Source organism: Meriones unguiculatus, chromosome 5 (assembly GCF_030254825.1).
Source record: "Meriones unguiculatus strain TT.TT164.6M chromosome 5, Bangor_MerUng_6.1, whole genome shotgun sequence".
NCBI classification, from domain to species: Eukaryota; Metazoa; Chordata; class Mammalia; order Rodentia; family Muridae; genus Meriones; species Meriones unguiculatus.
In genome coordinates, this window is record NC_083353.1 from 7287987 (window position 1) to 7308254 (window position 20268).

Genomic DNA, 20268 nt, shown 5'->3' on the forward strand with positions numbered 1-20268 from the left:
AACTTTGAAATTGCCTGTCCAATATGAATGGGAATGATGGATCTCTGTATAGCAAAAGGAAAGCAGTAATGTTATATGTTAGAGTAAAGTTGTCCATATTGACATGATTTGTGGCTATCATCCAAACAGAAATTCTCTAGCTTCTGCAGAGACTAATCAAAGAGATCATGTGCAAGGCAGTTATAAAGGCAGGTACAGAGAATCTTGAAGAGCTTAATAGTAGTTGTCTCTTGTACAAGTGCTCCCATTATTTTCCTTGCTGAAATCAAAGAATTCAACACCTGAGATCAAACTTAGACCCTAATGAGACACAATTCCTAGTGATAACCAGTCATATCAGTTTGGTATTTTTTTTAACTTATTCCAATTTAAAGTAGAAAATATGTGTGTGTTCTCTTGTTTTTGTACACCTAAAAGTAGATAATGGCCTTGATTTTTCCTTTCTATACCTGATTCAAAATCAAGGAACTTCAGTGTGACTTACTCACTATTGAGATACTGCATACATTGTTCTTCTGACCTATGAATAATTTACAAAACCAAACAACTTCAACTATTGTGTTGAATAGAACTCATGATTTTATCATGAATATGGAAATGTTTAAGAATGTGCTGCCAGAAAAGAGACAACAAGCATCTTGTTGAAGAATCAGACACAGGTCCAGCAAAGACAATAATCTAAACACTGAAATAATTCCATCCAGGTTATACTATTTTATTTTAATAAATGTCAAATGACATTATTCTGCCCTTAGCCTATTAACTAAGAAGAGCAGTGAAACATGATTTTCCACCAATGCCTAACTTTGGTCTCTGTTTATTAAGAGACAAAAGAAAAATAACCTAATTGTTGGAACATGGGTGATTCACCAGGTTATTTTGGCCTTTTCATCTCAGAGAGACAACAGAAAAATAATTCTCACGAGTTCTTGTTGCCAAGGAAAGACTGGGTTGTTAGACCAAAATTAAGGAAAGAGAATTCTATAGCTGGAACCAAAGCAAATATCTGGGGTCTTTTAGCTCTAGGAGAGAAAGTTAATGTATAAAAATGGATGTGTGGTTCAGTGCTTAATGGCTGGTAGTGTTCTTGCTGGTGATCTGAGTTTGATTCCATACTGGGTGCTTTACAACTACCTAGAACTACCTATAACTCCAACTCCAGGCAATCTAATACCTCTTGCCTTCCCAGGCACCTGCATTCACATACATGGATATGCATGCACAGACACAGTAACTAAAAAAGAACTAACTGATCGCAGACATTGTAAAATGATCACTTTACCAAAAAAGAAAAATTTAACTCACATTCATCCAATAGAGACTGGATTAACTAAGACTACGGCTAGTGTCAAACACTGAATGGCTAGCAAACCAAGGAAGTATGAAACCTAAAGCAGTTCTTTGTAGTACAGATGGTGTGTGATGTCCATTTTATATGTTTTCTCCTCTGATATATAGAATAATGATAACTAAGTTTACATATTAATATTTAGGGAACAGACTATCTAGGTGGGCTTATGACATGTATGTAGGTGATAAGGTTTTATGTTTTCCATATTTTAGGAGAAATGGTCATCATTTCCCACTAGGCAAATGGTTTTTTAATTTTGATCAGAATTATTTTGATGTTGTTTATTTTTGAATGATAAATTTTAATTTATAATTGTAGATAGTGGGGCCTGTAGATGCTAAATCCTCAAAAGGATGAACTTGTTGATAATCTGACTGAGTTATCTCCTTCCTAGGTTGTTTTTTTTATTTGTTTGTTTGTTTTTCCATTCACTGTCCTTGCTAAGTTTCTCTGATTTGACAAAATGATGAACCATCTTAGGAGGGAATGGGTTAATTTGCCTTACACATCCCAATCATAGTTCATCACTGAGGTAAGCCAAAGCAAGAACTCAAGCAGAGAAATTAATGGCAGGAACAGAAGTTGAGATCACAGAGGAACATGACTAACTGGCTTTCTCAACCATGGCTTGTGCACCTTTCTTTCTTATACCACCCAGTACCACCTAGAGTAGGCCTATCGTTCTCACATCCATCCCTAATCATGGTAATGTCCTGAAGACTTCCCCACAGGCCATTTGACTGAGTCATCTTCTCAATCATTGTTTCTTCTTCCTAGGTGGCACTAGTTTGTGTCATGACCAAAACTGAACAGCACACTAACTTTTCTTCTGAAAGAAACACATATTAAATTTTCTACAAGTCCTTTCTGGCTAGCCTCTTCTCCTCTGTAAATAAGAGCCACTGTGGGTAGACAAGAAAGACATCTCTTTCTTGCCAGACCAGGAGGCGGTGGTTGCTCTCCTTTAGCAATGGTAGCTTCTTTTCATTTTTCTAGCACTGACTCAAAGGGTTCTTTCTTGTTGGTACTCATAGCCTCAATTCTGCAACACCAGTTTCTTCCTTACAGTCCTCAGTTGAGCAGGACTACATGCTTCCAAGAATTCCTCATCTTCATTTGGATCTGCATCTTCCTCTTTCACTTCTTCCACCTTCCCACACTCCCAGCACTGCACTGAATGCTGTTTGTTTTCTGTGTCCAGAGACAGTGGTTTAGTTTTTACTGCCTGGATCTGGCAAGGTACAACCATAAAATGACTGAGTCACTTCCTTGTTTTTACACCCACATGCCATTAAGACCCAAAGGAAAGTGGCTAGTTCTTATATTAGCAGTCTTTAAAGAAAAATTGTTTCTCAGAAGCCAGCAAAAAGTTATCATTCTCCATTGTGTGCCCAAATTCCACCGAATATCAAGTCCTAGTCAGAGAGTTAAATGTGGTCATGAGATGAGGACTGATTTTCTGAACAAATATGTAATACAAGGTGCTTGGAACCTCCTTAGATAATGTTTTATTGTGGAGACATGGTCAGAGTGACCTCAGCTTGAAGCTTATAGGTCAAATGGTAGATGTTGCATGCATGAGAACAGATATGCATGCGTACTGGAGAGGCTATCTGCCATGTATTCTACATGTTTTCATCCCTCCATATTGCACCTACCTTGTTCACTGTCAGTTTCTTTTAATAAAAATGATACCACCCAATGGCACGGCTTGTTTTCTTTGTTTTAATCAAAATAGTCAACACTGAGAATTTAGATTGTAATTCAATAGGCAAGTGTCAAAACTTTCATGAATGGATGAATAGAACAAGGTGTCGGAGCTTTTCAATGTCTGTTTCTTGAAAAGGTTTGAGATGAAATTCAGAAAGATTGTGAAAATAAAAACAATGTCAGCAGAAACCAAAAATCTAGACTTTATCGTATTAGAGATTTGCTTGTTCAGTGGCCTCTATTTTTAAATCAGAAAATAATGTTGTTAAAGAAACTTGACAGAAAAGAAACACGTGTAGATGTCCATTTATGCTCAGAGGGAAGATGTTTCCATAGCTAGGAGGTCATCACCTGTATTGACACAGGTAGCTTATATCTTTCATGGGCATTTATTACTGTCTTCTTAAATCACTAAAACTTCTTTTCAAAATATCTTGGTGCACATGTTAAAGATAAATCTTTATTTACCACGTCCAAGCTTAAGTAAAAACCCAGTGCTTTGGTTCACTGAAGAAGGTGTTTTTCCTCCATTGGCAAGGATGAAGTAGAGTTTTGAGAAAAACATTGTGGAATCTGCATCCCAAATATATGGACTAGTAACCCACCACTATCACTAGTCTGCTCAATGCTCTGATACAAGCATTATCCCCCACACCATCAATATGATGGCTACTTTTAATGTCCTGCTTTGGATCCAACCTTGATTAAAAAGCACCATGTGTTTTAAATTCTGTATCCTAAAGCTGTCAAAGATCCTATTCATTTTGTGCCTTAGTAGGTGGAAAGCACTTTCTCCAGTTCGCAACACTAGTAAATAATCTGTAAATGACATTGATTATGATTATGTATTTTCCAATCATATTTGGTAATCAAAACTCATGTAGAGAATGCTATAAACTGTCACTCAGGACAGTCGGTGTTCATGTGGAAGTCAGCCAAATATTTCAAGTTGCTTGTGTTCTGGAATTATGGTTGTTTTTCCGTTTTGTAACACTTTGATTTGTGTGATTATTTTGGGTCCAATATAGAAGTCAATCTGAGTCAGATCAATTGATTGTTTTCTTTCTCTCTATAATAAAGATAAACTAGATTCCAGATGTGTACAGTCAATGTTGAGTTTGCTTAGGTCTCAGAACCACTGTACAGGTGGTGGAATTATAAGGAAAAGCTTTGGGCACTGGGGTTGCTTGCTACTTTACCACCACCTGGTGCTTGAAGTGTATGTGGCAAGTGACTTGTTCTGTGATGGCTGGGGTGAGGGTGGGGAGGATAATGCTCAGTCTCAGCTTCTCAATCTGTAAAATAAAGAGGCTCATCAGTAAAGGAAAGGGTCATCAGTAAAACACAATATCTTTATTATAAAATAATTTCTGTGTGTGTGTGTGTGTGTGTGTGTGTGTGTGTGTGTGTTGAGGCCAGAGGTTGACAGGTGCTTTCCTCTGTCACTTTCTACTTTATTTACAGAGGTAAAGCAAGGGCTCTCACTAAACCCAGAGCTGGGCTACTGACTAGTCTGGGCAGCCAGCTTGCTTCAAAGTATCCTTGTGTTTGTTGCCTGAAATCTGGGATAACTGGTAACAGCCCACCATGCTCACCTATTTGTTTTTGTTGTTTTGTTTTTTGTTTTTGTTTCTTGGTTCCTTTTGGTTTGTTTTTTTTTTTTTTTTTTTTTTTTTTTTTTGTTTGTTTGTGGTCTATGGGACTCTGAACTCCAGTTGCCATGCTTTTATTTCAAGAGTTTTATATACCATCTCTCCAATTGTGATATCATTCTTTGATAAAGATAACAATAGCAATTGGGGATCAGATTACTTTTTAATCAAGAAAGAAACAAAGCAGTTAGAACAGCATAGTAAGTGAAAACAAAGGCTTCCTTTTTCTGAAGCATGTCCAGTAAAATTTTTTTCAGGAAAGATGCTTCGAAGGAGAAGATTCCTTGGTCAAGTATGTATGGGGAACACTATTGATAATGTAGTTCCCTTAAATGGTCTCTGTGCTTTAATATAATTTCTACATGAAAATGCAAAATGATGCTACATGCTGATAAAATGTGCCAACTTGAAAAAGAAAGACATCTTACACAGACAGACTCTCTTATTCTTACTTACAAATATGTCACTTAATAGGTTTATTTTTAAACATCATATGTTTGCTTAAGAGTATCAATAATAATTGTGTGTGAAAAAAATTATATAGAATTAATATTTTGTGTGGACTGGTCAGAGAAAATAAGAATTGTAGGGATAGTTATTTTAGAAGGCTTAAGTCTAAAAAAATAAGTGAGAATTTCATTGCTAAGTTATCTTTTAAACAATAGTATAAAACTGGTGACAGATATCCAACAATAATGGAGACATATAAAGAGCACAACTGACACGTAGTTAGTTGGTGGAGCCTGGCTTATAGGTTTTTAAAGTTGAAATTGCCACGGTAGCTTTCTCTGTGCTTCTCCAAAATTAGAATCAACTACGATGTTCTTCACTAAGTGAATGGGTAAATCTTGACCCACCCAGTCCTAATGGATTATCATTTGGTGTGAAAGAGGAAATTGTCATCAAGAAAAGAAACTATTCATGGGTTGTCTGGTGAGTGAGGGAATCTTCCATATATGCATACATATATATGTATGAATATATATGTATTATATATGTATTACACACATGTGTACATGTGTGAACATATATATTACCAAATAAAAGGGTCTGAGAAATTACAGTATGACTCCACTAATGGGACATCTCAAGGAGGGGGGAAGTGAAACTGTGCATAGAGTAAAAAGACAAAGAGATGGGCATGTATATAAATGGCTCAGTGACAAAGAGTGTAGTTTTCTTGAAGAAGACCTGAGCTCAGTTCCCAGCACCCACACTGTATAGATCATAACTGCCTTATCTCCAAATCAAGGGACCTAACACCCTCTCCTAGCTCCCCCAAACACATGCATATATGGGCACCTCTACATATATACATAATTTAAAATGATAAAAATAAATCATAACAAAAGACAAATGGCCATCAGGGATTGAAAGGAGAAAGGAATGGAAAGACAGAGCACTGAAGATTTTTTAGGGCAGTAAAATAATTTTTTATGATACTATGGCTTATGATACATGTAATTACATTGTTTGTAATATCCAATGGGCACAACAAACCAAGAAGAAACTTTACTATAAATTCAGGACTTGGGAGATAATGATGGGTCATAGTGGAAGGAAGGTGACTCTAAGGCTGAAAGTGATTTACAGGCATTCTTCCCTTTATCCAGTTTTGCTGTGAATCTAAGCTAGAAACCGTATTACAAAGAGAAATTTCTCAAGGTAACGTCACAGAAACAAATCTCCAAAGCTGACAGACTGAATAAGGGCTCCATTCTACAGAGATCTGACATTTAAATGTATAAGCTCTAGGTGTAATTTTACTTAGAACTGTCAATGTTGTTTTTGAGTCTTTTCTAAAAATCTAGATGTCAGATCATTGCAGATAAAATTATCCTTAATTTATATGAGAGTTTCCCATTTGAACATAAAAGTATACATCTAACAATACTCTTTGTTATTTATTTTGGCATTCATATTTAGTATGAATGGGGCAAGAGGAAGGCTGGTGTTTTTCTGAGGACTCTGTATATGGGCAACAGTTTGAATGAAGAAAAATCAAATATGTATAAATACCAGCTACCAGCAAAAGAAATAAAAATAAATGGAAAAGACAAAATGATAGCTTTGTAGAATCCAATGATAGATATGATATGACATATTATGTTTATGTTATTATTTGAGAATATATGACTAAATTAGTGTTCTGTTTGGATTTTCAATATGAATAGACAGGAAGGCTTTCCTTCATTCAACATATAAATGAGTTATTAAATTTCTTGAATGTAGGAAGCAAAAATATGAGCTTTCATTTGCCTGATTGTGCAAATGATTGTGTATTGCCCAAATAATTTATTTAGGCAGTCTAACTGACAGACAACGGTCTGGTGCATTTTGAAAGCATAGGAGAGGCCAAATACCTCACTATCCGGACTTTAGGCAGCTCCCCACTACAAGATTTTGCAGGAGCTTGATCTAAACCAAGATTTCTTCAAACTCTAGTTAAAGGCCAGCCTCCAGTCTTGTCCAACTCACGGCGTCATATATTTTAGCACAAATTCTGTATGTAAGTATTTATTTTACCTGGTAAGTTGATCTATTTTCATTTGTTTATTTTCCTATTCCCGAACCCCCTCACCTTCTTAAGAGTATTTCTCCAGTTTCTATAGGCTGAGAGCAAGCAAAAGACTGTGAGGGAAGAAAGCTTGTTGGGCTGGCGCTGCTACTGTCCGTGGTCCTGAAGCACCATTGTTTGACAAGGATGTTTAGAAAACGTTGTTAGCTCTCCTCTTTAGCTTGCATTTGGTGACACAGAGCACTTCCCATAGATATTTTAAAGGTGATTAAGCGGTTATGAGAACGGAAAACAAAGTCAAGGAGACATTGGGAAAGAAAGGTAAAGGAACATACACAGGCTGCCTAGAGATAGTAGGACAGTTGAGTAATTTCCGAACAATTGCAAAGGGGAACTTTAAGAGCAATAGTGGGTGAAGATATCATAGACACAGCCAAGGATGAAAGGGCATTAGGAATGCATGTACCCAGTGATACAGGGTCATCTAAGTATGTCATGTACAAAAGATTCAATGGCTGTGGAAGAGGATTTCAGATGGAATAAGTGTCAGCTGCAATCCAAGTTACCATAAACCTCCTTCCACTTTTTCTGCTTTGATGTAGTACAGACAAAGCCAAACTTGTCATTCGGCACAGTGATTGAACAAAGACAGTTGTTACTTAGGCTTCTCGCTCGATATAGCCTCTAAGCATGTTTTTGCCTCTAAGCCTGTCTCACAGTTAGCCCCATCACCAAGCTCCCAGTACTTCTTGTTAGAAAGGCACACATGTTTCTAAGCATGTTCCCAAGTCATGTAACCCCTAGGAAGACAGAGAGTGACCTTAAGTATTTTTGATTCGTCAACATTCCTAGAGTGTTCAATTCAAGCAACTGCAATGCCTTCCCGGAAACGGTGTCCACAGAGGCTTGTTAAATGGCCACAGCCCTGTTTTCTCTACAGTCCTATCCTCTTCCAGGTTCTCCTGCATTCGGGGCTCCAGGTCTACCTCTGCTGCACAGGGGTCCTGGTCTCCTCCGGCCACGTGGTCCGGTCTTTCTGAGTGTGCAACCCCATCCAACCCTGCATCACCTATGCAGATCATTCAGGAGCCCAGCCACTCCCCGCGGGCCGCACCAAGTGCCAGGTCTCCGCCCAGAGAGTAACGCCATTGCCATGGAGACGGCACCTGCGCCCTCTGTGGCGCCTTTCTCCAGTCCCTCCCCTCGGGCGCTCCCGGGTGGCGCGCCCGCGTGCCCATCCTTTGCTAGCCCGGGCGAGTCGCGGGCACGCGCGAGCGAGCAAGTGAGCGGCCGCGCGTGCGCACTGGGCGCCTCCCCTAGCGGCGATCCGGGCCGGTGCCGCTCGCTTGGGCAGGACGCGGGGCGGGCGGGGGGAGGGGGGAGCGGCTTTGCTGGCAGCCCTGAGTGAGGCGGAGACCCGGGCGGAGCGGGCGGCACCGCACCTCGGCCAGAAGCAGCTGCAGCAGCTGCCCTAGTCCCCACCACCGTCTCTCCAGCCGCTTCTGTCATTCCACGCCAGCTGCTGCAGACAGAGGAAGAAGAGGAGGAGGCGAGAAACTCCCACCGACCCACAGAGGTGAGTCCCGGGCAGAGCATCCTCCATCCTTGCCTGCCTCCCTCCCTCCCTGTCTCCCTCCCATCCTCTCCGTCCTCCCCTCCCTCCCGCTCCCCAGCCCTCCCGCCCTCACCCTTCCCAACATCCCTCTCTCCTCTCCGCTCCTTTCTCCCTTCCAGCCTTTCTTTCATCCCTTTCTTCTCTCGCACAGCCCTACTTCTCCCACCCCTTCTTTCTTCCCCGTCTTCCTTCCTACCACTCACCCTCCAGCTCATCTTTGCATGCTTTTTATCTCTCTTCTCTTCATCTCTTTTTCCCCCTTTCTAACCTCATCCACTTCCTGGTGGGTGGGATGGTGGGAGCATCCTTGCCTGCTTACAACTGTCTGGATTCAGGGGCTTCTGGAAAATTGGTTTCATGTACCAAGAGAGGCACGCTCTCTCAGAGGATGCTCTGCAGTTCTTTACATTGTCAGGATTAAGGGTCAAGTTGGATAGAGTACTGGGAACTGGAAGAAAGAGAGTCCAGGAACAATCTATGGATATGTGCTATAAAGGGTGGGGGTGGGGAGGTTGTCACTTAGATGTTTCCAACAGTCCCCCACTCCCCTCTTCAACAGTTTCTTCCTTTCTTTTTTACCTCTTGGGGATTACACATTCCCAGTGTGTATCACACTAATTTGAAACCCAGCTTTCTCTGCTTTGATTGTCGTCTCCATGAGAAACCGCAAGGAAAGGGAAGCCTGGAAGGGAACAAGAGAGAAAGAGGGGAGGGGAGAGGAAGGTTGGCAGCCACGGAAGCCTGAATCCTTTCCCCTAGGCCTTTCTGGATTGACATTTTCAAACCACCCGCCTAATATTCAGCTTGGATTTGAACCTGTGTGTCCTTGGCTCTGTCACTACTTCCCAGACAGAAACTCTCTCAACTTTAATGCCCGCGAGTTACACATTGTGTTTTCCTCGGCATGCAAAACACCCGGGGAACTTGGTTTGAGGAAATAGGAAGATAGACTTTGTACGTCCCTGGTTAACTTCAGGACACTGAGAATGGCTAGACAGCTGCGGAAGCATGAAGCTTTGTGCTCCCATCTTGTAAGAATAGCATTTTGATAGCTTTAGCTGTGTGACTCCATTCGGCCCAGGCACCCTCAGTACTTCTCAGCCACCTTATGGAATCCTGATATTTGAAGAAAAACGTTCTGAGTGACTGTGTCCATTCCTAGGTTTACACTCATGGAAAAGTTGAATTACCTCTGGGGGAAATCATTCTTAAGAATTTTAAAATTTCAGTCAATTTTTCAACATTTACTTGCACGGAATCTTGTATTTGACATGGTTGTCTTTATCATCACCTCAGCCCATTTCAGCCTGTATCAAGTATGGCCTGTTAGCAAATGTTGATTCTAAAAGATTTACTTAGAGTGGGACAGCAATGCTGGTTCAGTGTATCATCTCAGGAGGTCCACCTGTGTGCATAAAAACATACTAAAAAATGAAAGGCCTATATTTTGTTCTACTGGAATTCCTCTGAATATTAACACTTTCCTCAACCTTAACTTTAAATCAGGTAAATTTTTATGTATAAGCAGTTTGTGCAGAGGAACCAAAACTGGATTCATTGAAGTTGCCGGTCAATAAGTGTAGTATGGGGCAAGCCATGGATTTATTCCTCTTACGGAAATTATGATGACACCCCAGTGGTGTTATCGGCACTTTTGCATTTTATGTGACTGTAAAGTAGGAGCGGAGATGAAGAGAATTGCCTTCTGGAGTGACAGAGTGCAGACCTGACTAACAGCTAATACTGACAGTCATGTGGATTAGTGTTTGGGAAGTGTATGGTATTAGAAACAAGAGAGGCCTCCCTTTTCACCTTCCCCTGGAGGAATGCAGCCTCTTTCATGGCTTGGCAGGTTTATCATCCATGTGGCAGAAGCTTGGTTGAAGTATCAGTTACTAATGTCTCCAGGTAGAATTGTGGTCAACTGTGTGTGTTGAATGGTTATATTAGGTGACAGTGAATTTCACACAGGTGTTTCTTTTATGCTGTTTCTGTTTCCTTCCTTGTCCAAAGTTTCAGCCAGCCAGTGAAAGGATCTCATGGAAATCATACATGGGAATAGTAAGTTTGTTTGGTTCTAACTTACTTTCAAATGCCATCTGTCTGCCAACCTTTTACACTTGCTTTGTGGAGTTTTGAGTGTGGGATGAGCAGTCCCTCATCAGCCTGCTTTTTCTATGTTGCAGTTTTCCAGCTCAGAATGATGAGGGAGTATCTCTGATAAGAATACAGTGCTCACTATGAAAAGAAAGGCATATTTTATCTGACTCTTGTTTATAAATATTCAGCAATACTAAGAAAGAATAGTGAAGTTATTAAAGAAATAGAAATTGAAATATTTTGTTTATGACAATATCTTAGGAGAGTAGATGAGTGAAATGAATAAAAGATGAACTAGAAAAGGAATAAATGCATAAAAATGCAATTTGATGTAGCTGGGGTATAGCTCAGTGTTAGTTTGCCCAGCATGATCCTGGCCCCTGGCTTGTTCCACAGCACCCATGAAAGAAAACACAAACAACAGAAAAGCAGCTTGTTACAATAACTAACAAACACATTTGAATACATGCACTGACTTCCTAAGAATTTTATTTCCAGAATATCTGTGTATAATTGCACAGGCCTTTAGGACGCAAATGGAGACCTCATAGAACATGCTGTTGACCCCCACAGGAAGTATTCTGAATATATTTTCAGTCCCTCCCACCCTTCACACTCTTAACACACTTGCAAGTTAATGCTGAACAGTGTGATCTATAGAAGGAAGTGGAAAGAAGAAAAAGACACCGTCTTTGGCCTCAGTTTGTAGGTTAGTTGAAGATAAAAGGTATTTGTGTGAGGTCCAGTATCACAGCTGCGAAAGGCTAGGAGCTTCCAATGTGAGTTCATCTTCTCTTGCTTAAGAACACTGTGTCTTTTACCTGATACTTAAAAACTTGATTCATTAATGATATGAGATTACGATTCCTGGAGTTTGCTTAGAGTTTAAGTCTGTTTAGTATACAACTTGGAGCAAAATACGTTTTTATTACCATTATTTGAATTAGGAGGATAGGTTTTAAAGCATTTCAACATAGTATATAGAATTATGCACTTCTAGAATGGAAAAGAAGTATGACAGTCGTTATGAAGTAGACAGATGTTTCTGTGACTGGGAAAAATGTTTTATTTAGTAGGAACACCCAGGTTTATGTGGAGATCCCAAAGAAGAATGTCAAATAGTGTGGGTACCACAGCTGGAGTCAAAGCAGAGATGGAGGATAAAGCCCAGTGTGATAGGAAGAATAGCAATAAGACTATTCATTTTCTGGACTATTAGTTAAACTGGGGAATACTTTCAAAGGTGTTGAACATGTTTACATAGTATGTTCTATGAAAGACAGATAAATTAATTGATTGTACTTTGGGATCCACTTTCTCACTATATATTCAGTTACTGACTATCTGATTTTAATTTCATTTCCATGTCTTACTACATCTAGTAGTCCATCCTATCACAAGACACAGAATCCAAAGTCTGTGCCAGAAGAAGAGTCACAATATTCTTTTTAAGGTTTTTCCTTAAATTGTGAGCTGAGGAAACATTTGATTTCTGCTAGACAATAATGGTTTATTTTTTATTGTTTATTATTATTAGTTACATTTTATTAACTCTGTATCCCAGCTGTATCCTGCTCCCTTATTCCGTCCCAATCCCACCCTCTCTCCCTCAGCTTCTCCCTGCCCCTTTCCAAGTCCATGGATTGGGGAGGACCTCCTCCCCTTTCATCTGGCCCTGTTTTACCAGGTATCTTCAGGGCTGGCTGCGAAGTCCTCCTCTGTGGCCTAGCAGAACTGTGCTTTAATACTGTCGTTATCATATCTCCTCTTGCTTTTCCTGATCCATGGGTGTTCCAGGACATTATCTTTGCAAAGATAAATTTTATTTAACATATACAAAGACATACTTCTTGAAGTAATTATATTTCTTGGAGCTTTATATTTTACTCATTCGTTACCTAATTACTAATTTCCGCTTTTATGGGGATGCAAAATCTTTACTAATTTCAAGAAAGAGTATGCTTTTTAGATGTCTCATTTTTTACATGTGGTGACAACAGGAAGATCTGTCTGGAACTTGGCCTAATCAGGTTAAATATACGCACACGATGGAGGATCAGATGTTCACAGACAAAACATCTGTTGGTCAGCCTTCAATTTTAGTGGAGGTTTGTAAACTACCTTGTGGAACTTTCCCATCTGACAATGGGAGTGATAGAAACTGAATTTCTTCTTCTGAGAATGCATTTCCAGAAAGTTCTTTCTCTCTGCAAGAACATTCAAAGTAGCAGTGCTTTTAGTGTTTATGTGTAATCAGTTTTTATTGGGTGCACACAACTTCATTGCTTTCTCCTGAGCAGGAAAAAGTTCTCTTTGTATTTGTTTTTATGGTTTTAATGATTCACAAAATTGATCTTAGCTTAAGTTATAAGTTATATTAGTCATAATCAAGTGCATATTTCCAAAAATGAATACAACATATAAACTGGAAAATTTAAAAATATTTATCTCCATCATTGTCATCTTTCACACATATAAGGTGCACTGTCACCCCTACCTCTTTTTTTTTTTTTTCAATGCAGTTTATTCAGGAACCTTGAACAATCCTCGGACCCTGGGGAAAGCCAGCCCACAGCTTAAATAGCCTCTGGGTAGCCAACCCAGGCGTGCCACGTGGGCAATGCAGATAGGTCCACATACATGGAAGCAAGCCAGATCCTCAGCCTTAGCCAAATGTGGAATTGTTCGTGACAGAGAGCACTCACCATCGGGAAGGTGGAAGGCAGAAACCAGCTCCATCTTTAAGGCATAGCATTCCGCAGCTCTCTACAGTTCCCCCTTTTTGTTTTAGACGCATCAGGCAAGAGTAGAGGTCTGATCTCTGATATTAGAAATAAATTGGGACTTTGTACTGATGTTCATTTAGGTGTCATCCACCCAAAGAGCATCAGACCACCCCTACCTCTTAATCACACCTCTCCTCCTTTTTTTCCCCACAAATATCTATCAATATTCTGTTTGTTTTGTTTGTGGAACACTGAGATTAACCAGAACTCTGTATGTGACAATAGGTCTAGAAGAATCCATTGAACCTCTTGGGCTCATCAGGTACAGCGTAGGCGGGCTCTCTGTCTTTCTTGACTGTTGGTGATGATGCAGGTCTTGTGTAGGTCCAGTGCAGGTAATGACAGATGAGAGTTAATGTTGATGATGGCTGTATGTGGTCTAAAGACTGACATTCAACAGCCTTTCCTCTTTTCCAGCTTTAATACCCTGCTGACCCTCACTTCCACAGTGCTCTGGGTCCTAGAGGCGATGGCATGGATGACTTGTTTAGAGAAGTGGAGTTTTTATTTTCTACTTGGAATTCATTCTCTGTGTTCAGATGCTTGAAAGATTCCACAGCCTAAATAAAACATTTCATTTGTGTCATCCTTACTTGTTTTTTTGCATTTAAGCAACAGATTATTTTGAAAAACAAGTTGGCTATTTTCAGTTTCCTGGTATGATTTTTGCCTTTAACTTGAGTTTGAACACAACAACAAATATGAATTTTAAAACTTCCTTGAAATCATTGCTTAGTAATAGTATCATTTTGTACAAAATTCCAGGTTTTTACTGTGAAAAGGGATATTATTTCTCCTTTTGATTTGAAGGTTTTGATCCATAAACACAGCTCTTACCTCATGTGTATTTTCATGTGTATTGACAATAGGAATTTTCATATGGGAAACATAATTGTTTTCCCTACCAGCTAAAGATGGTTAACAAATGGAAAGATTGAGTAAAAATGACAAAATTGGACTAATTTTGTCTATTGGTTTATGAAATTTATAAGTTCTGTTCAGTTAGGGGTTTCTTACATTTTTGCAGTCATAATAGTAGAACCTATGTTTTATTTGTTTTTAATACAAATATATAGAATTTAAAATTATCTTTTCTGTATCTGCAAATGTGTGCAAGGTGTTTGTGTGTTTATGCTCCTGTGTGTGTGTGTGTGTGTGCTTGTGTGTGTGTGCATGTGAGTATGGTCGTGTACCATGGCTTACATATGAAGGTTAAAAGTCAACCTTGGTTGTCAGTCCTGGTCCACCACTGTGAAACTGGATTGTCTGTTGTGATTTTCCTTTCTGAAACCCCCATCTCTCAGTCAGAGCTCTGAGATTACAGACACAGGCTTCCATGCTTTACCTGGGTGACAGAGCTCAATGCAGGTGTGAACTTGCATAGCAAACATTCTCCTTATCTTCTTGGCTTAGATACATGCATGTTTGAGGATACATATGTAATTCAATAAACAGCTTTGAAAAACTAAAGCCTGGATGATAAGTGAATGTAATCTCAATCGTGGCATATGTGTGGATATTAGAAGACACTTTACTGGAGTCTTTTCTCTCCTTCTATCAAGTAGATCCCAGGGATTGAACTCACAAAACTTTTAAAATAATTTTTTTTCATTATATGGAAAACGTGCATACACTAATTTTAGCAGAAAACCTCTGATGACACTCTCACAAATACAAGTTTGCACATGTGCATGTGGGGGCACACACGCACGGGAACACACCACACACACACGCACACACACACACGCACACACACACGCACACACACACACGCACAGCTTTGGTACTGATACACTTTTTTGTTTTTGAGATGTATTTTATGTTACAATTGAGACATCTGATTTATTTAAGCAAATTGCTTGTAGACTTGGATGTATACTGTCTCTTCACTCAACATAAAAATCAATTCCTTCTTCATGGGCCAGCTTGGCCTTTGTCTCTGTTCTTCAGAGTTTACTGTTCTAGAAACTGATGTAGGTTGAAGCACAAAATCTAAACCTATTGAGCACGTCATCGGGGATTTGTTTACGAGTTTGGCTACGTGCATTTCCAAAATGGAAATATGGGCGAATTGTGTGTGTGTTTGTGTGTATGTGTGATTTTTGAACTAGGCAAAGATTTTTTTTTATGCCAAAGAAACACTAATTGTTAAATTTGAAGCTATGTTAATATTTATCAAAATTAAATGGCAGCATTTCAGTTCTTCAAGACACACAACCTGTCCTGGATCTGTGTATGTCTTTCTCTGGAGTATGTGTTAGGGGACTGTATGAAGATGGCAGATAGAATGCTGGCTCCTCACTAAGAGGACAAAGATCTGACGGGAGGAGCTAACAAAGTATCTGAAGATGTATTGCACATGAGAAGACTCACAAATGAACATGTGTGCTCTTGAGTGTGTTGTGTATGTGTAGAGATCAGAACTTGACTTTAGGCGTGTTCTTAGGTCCTGTGTGATCTTTCTAATTGAGGCAGAGTCTCCTGCTAAGCCTAAATCTCACCAATTTGGGATAATCCTGGTAGCTAGCTTGACAAGTGAACCCCTGTTGCTTACTTTGGTTTGCTGAGATTACAACTGCCCACTCTTTCTGCACAGCAGTTATGTGAGTGCTAGGGGACAAAGTCTCCCCTCCTCAGATGTGTGCAGTGGGTTCTTCAGCCACTAAACCATGTCTGCAGGTTAGGTGTTTAATTATTTTACTCACACAAAAAATGTAAATTAAAAACAACAACAGAGTGGCTCTAAGGAGTGGCACAATAATTAAAAACACTTGCTTCTCTTGCAGAGGACCCAAATGCCTATAACTCTAGCTCCAGGGAATCTGCCGCTACACAGGCCCATGGGCTCCTGTGCATACATGCACACATAACTGAAAATAAAATAATACCTTGACATGTGATGGCATGACATTAATCATGAAGTTTCTAAATTTTGAAAATTGACAACATCAAGTGTACAGGAGAATGTACAGTACTTGCACATGACTGGTGACAATGTAATAAATACTTTGGAAAATGTAGTTTGAATGTGCTTTTATTACATGACTAAGAAAAATAAAAAGCATATAGACACTTTTATATAAAAACTTGTGACAGACTTACTCACAGAATCTTTAAGTTAAAACAACCCTAAACTCTGTCCCTTCGTGTCTAAGGTTATTTCTTTGAAAAAGTTAGCAAAGCTGATGGTGGTTGTGTGTGTATTAGCTCATTAATGCACTTTGAAAGGCAGTAGTGTATAACCTGTTCCCTCAGGGAAATAGGTGCATTTGAAAGGTTCCTGAAAGTGGCCACATATCAGTTGGGTGGGTGTTAGGTGTAGAAGTGTGTTCAGCTCTTAGCTGGCCTGCTGCTCTGGCCTCACTGGGTGTTGACCTCGTGCGCAGCCAGGGCTATGACAGCTGCTCTCATTTCTAGCAGACTGTAAGCAGTAGCCTCTAAATGAGGGGATTTCTGCCAGAAGACTCCTGCAGCATGCTCTCTTTCCTGACTGCTCAGCACTGGGCAAACCGATGGAAGGACTGATGAGCAGAAGAAAGTGAATGACCAGCTAGCCTTGTTATTTGTTAAAAGTGCATGTACAGGCTGCTGTGGATTTCTCAGCTTTTTGGAAGGAGCCTGAAACAAAAACGTCCTGTGTGTTTGGAGATCCCTTATTATTTTATGGACAAAAACAAGTACCAGAGGGTACTCTGGAACAGGAGGAAGAGATTAAAATCCTAGCCCCAAACCTGATCTGGAAAGGAATTTAGACCCGGGGATAGTCGAAAGCAGGCACACGGTGACAAGTTGTATGAAACAAGCAAGACCCACAGTGTAAGGGTAGGAAGCGAAAGTGAGTGTTGGCAATAGTCTGGGATCCAGGCAAGCAAGCTTGATTGCAGTTTGCCCATCTGTGAAAGCAGGGCCTCAGGCAAGAAGGTTTACATGTTTTGCTTGTTCAGGGTGAAGCCAAAACAGTAATTATTCTTGAACTGTATTTCAAGGTGTTTTTCATGGATAGAAACTGTAGCTTATTTTCCCCTAACATTTTTCTATTACAGTCCCTTCACTAATACTGGTTGGTTGAATTAAGTCTCTGAACTTGTCCTTCTTTGAACAAATGGAACAGGTTTCAGTTCAAATAAATCAGTCATTCATCAAATAATTTAATATAAGTTATGAAAAACAGTGAGTGTGTGTGTGTGAAAAACATCAACTCAGAATCCATACAAGAATAGGATATGGTGTTTGATCTTACAACTTGGCAGTCCACACACAGAAATAAATTGTTCACTTGAGCAGCTTAATTCTACAGAGGAGAGTGTGGTACTTCCTTCTCACTCTGCAGTGGCCCAGAAGCCTAGGCTTTCCCTCAAGGAAAACTCCGCTTTTGCAATAATAGAAATAAGAGTGGAGAAGAAAAGGTGACCTGACGTTACAAACTTTTCCTTCAGTCCGGCTTTGGGCTGGGGACTGGGGCAGAGCTGTTCATGCAGGGCGATTGGATCAGTGAGTAGCTGATCAGGGAGAGATAGGAAAACAACATCCAAGAGACAAAGGGCTAAGACACTGATTGATATCTGCTGAGAAAGCAGCTGAAAAGAGAGAGCTAGGGAGGAGACAGGCTGGGAATGGAGAAAGGTGGACACATTGTGTAGTGGAGGTATCTTAAGAGTAAAACACTCTTTGAAAGATACATTCTTTCAGAAGAACAGGTTTTACCTTTGATACTAATACAGTAGCACTACCTATTGTCTAGAAAATAATAAAGGAAACCTCATGGAAAAGGCAAAACAAGACAAATTTGTAGTTCGACTAACAACCCAGTGAATAGTTGATAAATTTTTAGTCACCTCAGCATGAGCATATTCCGTTCATCTCACAGTGAGATCTTTTTTAAACACTGCTTAAATTGCATCAAGTGTCTTATTTTGAAACCAAATATATTTAATCAGTCTCTGGCATGTTAAAAATTCTTCTACATATGTTTGAGATAACATATTTATTGGAAATTATATTTATAGTTTTGAATACATACAGATATAAAATGTGTGGCATGCTTTGCCTTCTAGTATGTTCTATGTCACGGGCAACAAATTGACTTTAGGGACCCACTCCAGAAATACCTGTCTAATAGGTAGCCAGTATCTGTGTTGAATGTGCTTATTAGTAGGTATGCAAATCTTTAAACACATGCATACAAACACACACACAGGCACACACTCAAGCAAACATGCACAGAAGGTTGTTTATTTGAAGTGATGCTCTTTACCTATGTGTCACATTGTGCATCCAGAAGTCAAGAGTTCAAGTCCCAGCACTCTTATCAAGTGGCTTACAAAAACCTATAACCCCAGTTCCAGGGGATCTGATACCCTCTCTGTCCTCCAAGTACATTTTATCCATGTGGTTTTCATGCATACATTCAGCAACACACACACACACACACACACACACACACACATATAACAGAAATAAGTGTCTTAAGAGGAAAATATCATTATATCTGTACCTAATTATCTCCATCATTATATTTCACTGTCATTTGCTGTACAGTGTGGGCCTTCCGTGAGTTCTTGAGTCTCTGTGGTTCCACAGTCAGTTGCTCTCTTTTGCTGTTTTAGGCAAGGCTGTATGAAACATCTTTCTACAGTGTTACTTTCCACATGGACCAGCGCGTTTTGTTTTAATGCTGCTAACTACAACTGCTAGTTCAGGAAGTGTGTGTACTTTCTACTTCGATTGTTAGTGCCAGGTTTCTCTGAAAACAGTATATAAATTCTGTTCCACCTGTGTATATGACGATGCCAAATTCCACACCTCTCTGCAAATGCAAGATAGTTGTGCGCATATAAATTTTACCTTAAGAACACGGGAGGGATAGATGTCTTATACATGACTTTTTTGTTCTGTCGTTTCCAGACAGTCTGATTATTTTCTGTGTAGTGGTCTTATGGCTGTTTCTGGTAGAAGCAGTATCTGTGTTTTTAGGTTTAACCATTTATATGATTTCACTTTGTGCAACTTATGTATATTCTCTAGATAAAAAGAATTTTGTTATCATCTGGAAATCAAAATAGAGTGCTGTCATCTCTATAGCATAGAGTGTGTTGTGAGATCCAAATAGTTTTCTTTCTTTAAAAGTTCATATGTTCCTTTATACTCCTTTAAAAAGCAGACTATGATGGTGCAAGAGTTATTAAATTTCAAAACCAGCATTCTTGGTGTTTTAACTTTGATTGTATCTTGAAGGTAATTTTGATCAAAACTCCCTGTTAGGGTCCCATTAGTTTTCAGTATTTGTTCCTGTATCTTTTAGGATCATGAATCGCTTTCTTCACAGAAAGGGATCCTTGTCATTTTGTGCTGTTTATTCCAATCTTGTGTCTAGGCTGCTCTGTTTTTACTCTGGGGAAATGAAAGTGTTCCTCCACAGTTTCTACTGACTTTGTGCTGAAAACGAGATCATGCTTCTTGGTTTTTGTACCTGGTTCAGTACTGAGTCACCTTGCTGAAATACTTCTCTGTTTCAAAAATTTTCTCTTTCTCACATT

At 39.5% G+C, this 20268-nt stretch overlaps 1 protein-coding gene across 2 annotated transcripts in view; it reads left to right on the forward strand.

Annotated features, from left to right (window-relative positions):
• Nucleotides 1-8547: 8547 nt before the first annotated feature.
• Nucleotides 8548-20268, forward strand: part of Ctnna2 (catenin alpha 2) — a 1157068-nt gene continuing 1145347 nt past the window's right edge. The window contains exon 1 of one of the 2 annotated variants that reach the window (XM_060383518.1): nucleotides 8548-8807. The gene's annotated coding sequence lies outside the window, so the exon portion shown is untranslated. The remainder of the gene's footprint in view (nucleotides 8808-20268) is intronic. The other variant, XM_060383519.1, reaches the window with a different exon arrangement.